This window comes from Mus caroli, unplaced genomic scaffold (assembly GCF_978045245.1).
Source record: "Mus caroli unplaced genomic scaffold, Mus_caroli_1 scaffold_15, whole genome shotgun sequence".
Classification (NCBI taxonomy): Eukaryota; Metazoa; Chordata; class Mammalia; order Rodentia; family Muridae; genus Mus; species Mus caroli.
Genome location: NW_028227270.1, coordinates 97,423,778 through 97,430,718, shown reverse-complemented (window position 1 = coordinate 97,430,718; position 6,941 = coordinate 97,423,778). Strand labels below are relative to the sequence as shown.

The following is a 6,941-nucleotide window of genomic DNA, read 5'->3' as shown; positions in this document are numbered from 1 at the left end:
AACAAGCCAGCACCTAACACCACTTTCCAGGTTACTTGCCAACAAGTTGGAGCCTGGCACTAGTTTCTAGGTTACTAGCCGGCCCCTGGCATCCCACTTCGCAGAAGCTAAGTTTATGGTTTGGCTCCCAGCACCAGCCAATTCTGTTAAAGGGCAACAAAGTTCTGTAATGCGCCCCCCCCCCCCCGCCCCATCAGATGTATATCAGGCTAAAGTCCCCTTTACTTGCTTCTTATAAAACCTTGTCCTGCTGAGAGCTCAGGGCTTCACTCTCCCATTCTTCTGTATCAGAGACAGAGAGCCTGGTGTGGCCCAAGTTCAAGCTTGAAATAGAGTCCTTAACGTGATTGCATTAGAATCAGCTTCTTGGTGGTCATTTGGGGTTCATGAAAACAGGCACAACAAAGTCACAACACAGAACCTTTGTAAAATATAAGGCACTAATGTTCCAAAATGGTTTTTCTTCTGTTCATTGACAATAGAAAATGAATTTGGGGTCACTGTCAGGATGTCTCTCTCACACACACTTCCTGATTTCTTTCAGACCTCAGACACAACTCTCCCTCCTCCTCAAAGCAGATATTTCTTGTGATCTAGAAAATTTCTGCACTCCAACCCCATCCCTCTGACCCACTTACACAAGGCAAGGCCTTCTCCTCTGATCCCACCTCCTCCTCCCCCTTTACCTTCTCCTGATCTACTTCAGAGACGGTGGCCCTATCATGGTTACAGGGTAAACCTGAACACATGGACATGAAAACACAAGGGCGTGGGGGTGGGTTAAAGAGTTCAGGGCTTTTGTTTATCATTCTGTGTTATTTATTATACAGTTTACAAGGGAGCGAAGGCACCTTGCAGAAGAGCAAGTAATAGCTACTGTGAAAACAAGGCTGCCTAAAAGATTTATCAGCCTAAAGCCTGGAGGGTCTTGGAAGTGCTGTTGCAATTCTGGGGTTCTGAGCACCCACTGTGCACTCTCATTTATGTCAGTTCCAATGCATATATGTTGCTGGGATCAGAGTCCAGGCAGCAGCTCCATCTTGGAGACATCTGGCAAACCAGGCATAGTACTTTCCCCATAGAATATATGAAAAAAGTTATGACGTGGAAGAATGGGTATTTCGTTCTTTGGTACACCCATATGGGGATATGGGGCAGAACTCTCAGCCCTCTCCTGAGAGTTACTGACATGAGCTTTAACTTTAAATAGGGGGGGGAGGATTGGGCAGGAGATAAGCCTTTGCCACACTGTGGCCTAGTAGGTCACTATCTCAAGTTTGGTTTTACAGAGCCTCAGAAGTTGTTATGCCCATTATAAAGTGACTACCTGTCAACTTTGGTTTTTAGCATCAGTGTCTTAGTCACTGTTCTATTGCTGTGAAGAGACTCCACGGCCTGTTATCCTTACTCACTGGGCACCTGCAGGCCAAGGGAAAAGTCAGAGCCTTTCAGTACAACTACTAAGTTCGTGTTATATGCATAGATCTGGAGACTCCTCCCTCCTCCACAACCCAACTTTCTGGGATCTCTGAAGTAAAATCAGTTTGCATGCAATCAGTTGCATTATAAACCAATTGAAAACTATGAAGCTCACTAAGGCTCCTTTGTAAAGCAAACAATAAACAACAGTTACTTCATAGAATATTTAAATGTAGACTTCAATATTTCCTATTTAATATAATGAATACATTTAATAATATTTAAATATTCATAGATATTTAAAACTAGAAAAGCTGTTGTAAAACAATATGGTGTAGGGATCTTGATTGGGTACATTTTCTCTTCCAGTTATATTTAGAATTAAAAAGCAAGCAAAAGTCTTTGAGTGAAAGAGCAGAGACTTCTCAAACACTGCAGACTGCAGCAGAGTCAGCTGTTGAAGAAAAGCATTCACTGAAGGCGAGGAAAAAAAAACACATGTAGTTGACACAGAACAAAAGACCTTCTACAAACCAAACGGTCCAACCCCGCCCCCCTCCTGCCCCCTCCGCCACCGCCCTGGTCTACCTAGCTCAGAGAAAGGTAGGATGGTTGATTCGTCCATAACTATTGTATAACATGTCCTGATCAGGCCTCAAACTTCTTGAGCTAAACCATCAGAAAAGGCTTATCGGAGAGAGAAAAAGGCCTGCCAAGTTATCGTTGTTTAGCCACCATGCGTTTGTCTCAGGTCAGGAGGGTGAGGAAGACGCTCTCATCTTGGAAATTTGCTACCTTTATTACCTAGCTATGACCACTCTCCCTATCTGTCTGAATATCAGGGGATCCGTCTAACTCCTACTCTCTCGAAATAACATACGAAGCCATCAGCACAGTGCCTGGTACCCCAATTCATGGCAACTCTGGGTCGTTAAGACTATATACCCTGCTCTGCTCCTACTGCTTCAATCAAATACTTATCCTTATTTCTTCTTCTAGAATTGGAGATTAAATCCAGTGGCCATGAATGTGTTAGGCAACTATTCCACAACTGAGCCACTCCTCTAGGCTATTTCTTAATTTTGATTTTGACAAGGGTCTCGCTAAGTTGCCCAGGTGGCTTGGAACTTGTTCTGTAGCCCAGACAGGCTTTGAAATTGAAACTCTACTTCCTTAGTCTCTTGAAGAGCAGGAATGACAGGGAGGCCTGCGTCCGTGGGCCTGGCTGATGGTATTGTTTATAAGAGATTGTCTGCTTTCCATTAGGAAATAATCCAGTATTCTCTTATAAATGGCTTAGACTGTGGTTATCTTGAGAAAATAAATAACAAAAGGGAATAAGCATATTTAGCTCAAGAAGGTGCTTGTGTTTCCAGCTTAATTCTACACTCTCCCTATGACACAGTTAAAGTGATTTCTCCATGAAACAACCACTTTCTCTTTTGGTGTCTACCCTAAACTAACAAGCATAAAATATAACCAGTCTTGAACTGCAACCCAAGATTCTATACAGGAAGTTAGTCTTCCTGCAAAACAGCTGTTTGAAGAAGCAAAATGACTCTTTCGCTGAAGCGAGGTTCTTCTCCCTGTGTTAACTTGTCCCTCTAAAAACATTTGAGTCATATATGGTGGCTAACACCTGCAGTCCCAATATTTGAGAAGCTGAAGTTTGAAGCCTTCTTGAATGAAATAATTCTAGGTCAGCTATGGCTACAAAACGCGATGCCGCACTGCCTGCTGGGAAGTGCCATGGTCCACTTCCAAGCCTGGCATTGAGAAGCCCTCCGTTGCATTGTGTTTGATTTCACAGGGTGGAAAGGGCTAGCCTTGGTAAAAGTGAGTATTCCGGGGCAGGGGTGGGAACTTAGGAAGTGGTGAGGGCTAAAGTAGATAAGGAAAAGACTGCTTCTCAAGTCCAGCAGCTGCTACACAGCAAGTTCGCGGTCATTTTGGGAGACTCCATCCAAAGAGAGGTGTAAAAGGACCTGGTGCTTCTGCTCCAGAAGCACACACTGCTCACAGCTTCCCAGTTAAAAGCCAAGATGAGAGAAGCTTGGCTGCCATGCTAGTGTTGGGTGGGGGCTGACCCTGGCCTGAAAAGGACCACCTACCTGGCATGGATCTGACTGTCGGTGTGTGGGTGGGTGGGCAGGGGGAGCTGAGCTTTGCACAGGATCAGCTGGTGGCTGGGGGGCCAGCTGGGAGAGCTGCACAATGGGAAATAGTGTTGCCAGGTCCGCCAGTTCTGCTCTGGTTCTGACCACTACTTTGTGTGCTTCTACTTCCTCACTCGTGTTACTCCGAGTACCTTGAGGACGTCTTGGAGGAGCTGTGATATGGACCTGCCCCTGACCTAGTGATCATCAACTCCTGACTCTGGGATCTCTCCAGATATGGCTGCTGCTCAATAGAGAGCTTCAGGGAGAATTTGGAACGAGTGTTTGTACGAATGGACCATGTTTTGCCAGACTCTTTGTTTGCTGGTGTGGAACTTGGCAATACCTTTTGGGGAAACTTGTCACTGGAGGTTTCTTCCTGCCAGGCTCCATCCCTTGGCCGTCTCTCTGCTACAGGATGTGGTTGAGAGGAACTTCTACAAAGCTACACTAGCAGGGAACTACTGTTTTGTTGTCCTAGATCCCCAATTCTGTTTCCAGCATTGTTGTACATCACCGTCATCGATATTGTGTCCATTGGGACCAGCAAGCACACTGCCACCTCTCACACTTACTTCTGACCCACTGGGCTGTGGAGCCACCTAAACATGGCCGTCTCCCAGACCTGTGGGTTGAGGTCTGACCAGAGATGGGGAAACTTGTCACTGGAGGTTTCTTCCTGCCAGGCTCCATCCCTTGGTCGTCTCTCTGCTACAGGATATGGTAGCACACACACACACAAAAGGAAAAAAGAAAAAAGAAAGAGAGAAGAGAGAAAGAAAGAGAAAGAAATGGCTGTTGTAGTTTTCTTTCTGACAGGAAGCTCAGTTTCAAAGACAAACAAACAATAAAAAGTAAAACAAATATTCTTAATGGAACTTTTGATTCGGCCTCAGCTCCTTACCCTGTCACAGTTCTAGGTCATCAGTCTTGTCATCAAAAAACTCTGTATGTGGAAGGGTTTTAAAATCTGCTGAGTAATAGTTAGTGAATGATTAGCCAGCTGACGCTTTAGCCTGGAATTCATGGACCGTCTGCCAGTACAAACACCCGCAATTGCAAAAGCCTACTGTGAGGAAAGAAGCAAGCTGCAGGCGACCTGTTCTCTGTCTATACCTCAGCAGCTCTCCTGCCCCTGGACAGCTTCAAGCAGAACCCTTCTTGTTCAACTCAGTGTCTGAAACTATTTAAAATGATTAGTTAGCAATGTGAGATGGGTGGGTTTTGTTTTTGCATGTGCTTTAAAAATTGTTTCTTATTAATTTATTCTTGTGTATTCTTAGCTGGCTTCCTGAGTACTGAGATTTACAGGGATCATGCCTGACTTGAATGTTTTGGTTTTTTTTCCTCTCCCCTCCACTAATGCTTTACATAATTTGTGTTGTTCCTCTCAGCAATGACAAAATAGTCCTGGGGTGCCCGTTCATTTGGACTTTCATATGATCATGATTGAGTGCAACCTGAGCTTCCTTTAGTTTATTGGGAGTATGACTCAGGGTGCATGTTGGAATCAGGTGCTGGGCTAATCTTGAGCCCACTGTACAGTTATGAACCCTTTGTATGTCCACAATCATCACATTTATAATCATGGGTACTGATAGACCTTAATTATGAATTTCATAATTTTCTCACTATAAGACAAAAGCTGCTCTTGCCTTATGATCACCAGCAGGGCTGGTCAGGGTCAAGACAAAATTCTGGGTCCTTAAAGATACTGCTGAGATGGAGCCAGGGTACACTACCAACAGGAACTTCAGTAGAAGTTGGAAGCAGAGTTAGAGTTTAACTAAAAGATATTTCAACACATATTTCCATATGTTAGCAGATAGAGACACATAGGAAGATAGTCACACCAACTGTATATACAGGATTCTCAACAGAGTAGTGCTTGAGTGACTTTACAGTGGTCACGTACATGACTTTAGTGACTGCAGTTAAGATGAGTGCTCAGGGACTTACATGACATCATAGGGCAACTCCTAATTTGTGTGCATAATTCAACACATTGGGTGGGATTACAGTTGATAAGGTAAAACCTTGGGGCACAAAGGTTACACAAGGGTTTTTTTTTTTTTTAATCTATAAATAAAGTTTATGTTCTTTGTTAGATTGTAAGAGAGCTGCAGGTTCACAAACAGGCAAGGCCTATGGGAAGGTCATGTGGATTCAAGTCTTGAACGTGGTTCATTGCTTACAACTCGCTATGAAAGGAATATTGTCTCTACATAGGCAACCTTCACAGCAAATATTGCTAATTGAGCTGCAGTTGTTGACTTTTAGCTCTCAAACTTCAACTAGACACCCAGTGAGGGATTCCTTTGCCTTGTGTATCCCTTCAACTGCCTGTCTTTCTATTTCCCCTGTTTTGCACGGCAGTGTCTTGTTAGCCTATTTATTGTGGCCATTTTACTTAAAAGCAAACAAACAAACACCCCCCCCCAACAACTAAGAACTGATTTAATAACTTAAATCAAGGTTCTATCATTAAAATCTACCACCGTATAAAGTGACCATTGTTCCTGATCATCCTGCTGTGAGCTCTTTCTCACAGCCAGCATCACTTAACTTTTCTGAGGAGAGCTCCGTTCTCCAGTTCTTACAGGAGGACAGACTGCCTGGATTGCTCTGTCACTCCCTAAGCCCAGCAGTTGTGAGGCTTATTGTAGTTGCTGATGAACTCATTGTAGAGGGAATGAGCCACCATGGATTCTTCAGTCACTTAAGAGAAGAGTCCAGTTCACTTAATTTCTTTTTCTTATGTTCCGTGCCAGTGGACAGACTGCATATCATGAATTTCCGGTTTGTTATCATGATTATATGACAAACTGTGTTAATAACTTCTGAAAGGGATAGAAAAATATGAACATAGCCGAAGATTAATGCTTATCTAGGTCAAGAGAAATTTGAGTGGCATCTAAGGTAGCAGTCTTGTTTTGGCCTGCCATCTAGTGTCTGCTAAGGCAAACAGCAGCACATGTTGAAAATGGTTGTGATTCCTAGAAGATACAAATTTCACACATGTCATGTAGGGGTGAAAACCTATCTAAAACTAAATAGAGTGGTAAGTAGTTAATTGGTAGGGATGTGTTTTTTGCTTTGTATACTTTATATATAGAAATTTGAAAGTCTTATGTTATTCAAGCTTAGTTCAATTGATGACCTATCTCATTATGTAGTCCAAATTGTTCTCCAACTTTGGAGAATCCTCTTGCTTTAGTCTCCAGAATCTTGGGATTACAGACATGAGCCATCACACTTACAACTAACTATTATCTATCTATCTACCTATCTATCTATCACCTATCATCTGTGTTTTGAGAAAATCTCCATGTAAGTATTGGCTGGCCTGGACTCTCCATGTGGAAC

The 6,941-nt window shown here is 43.3% G+C and overlaps 1 pseudogene; it reads left to right on the top strand.

Annotated features, from left to right (window-relative positions):
• Positions 1-2,613: 2,613 nt before the first annotated feature.
• On the top strand, positions 2,614-4,302 carry LOC110308473 (PC-esterase domain-containing protein 1A-like; annotated as a pseudogene).
• Positions 4,303-6,941: the final 2,639 nt, after the last annotated feature.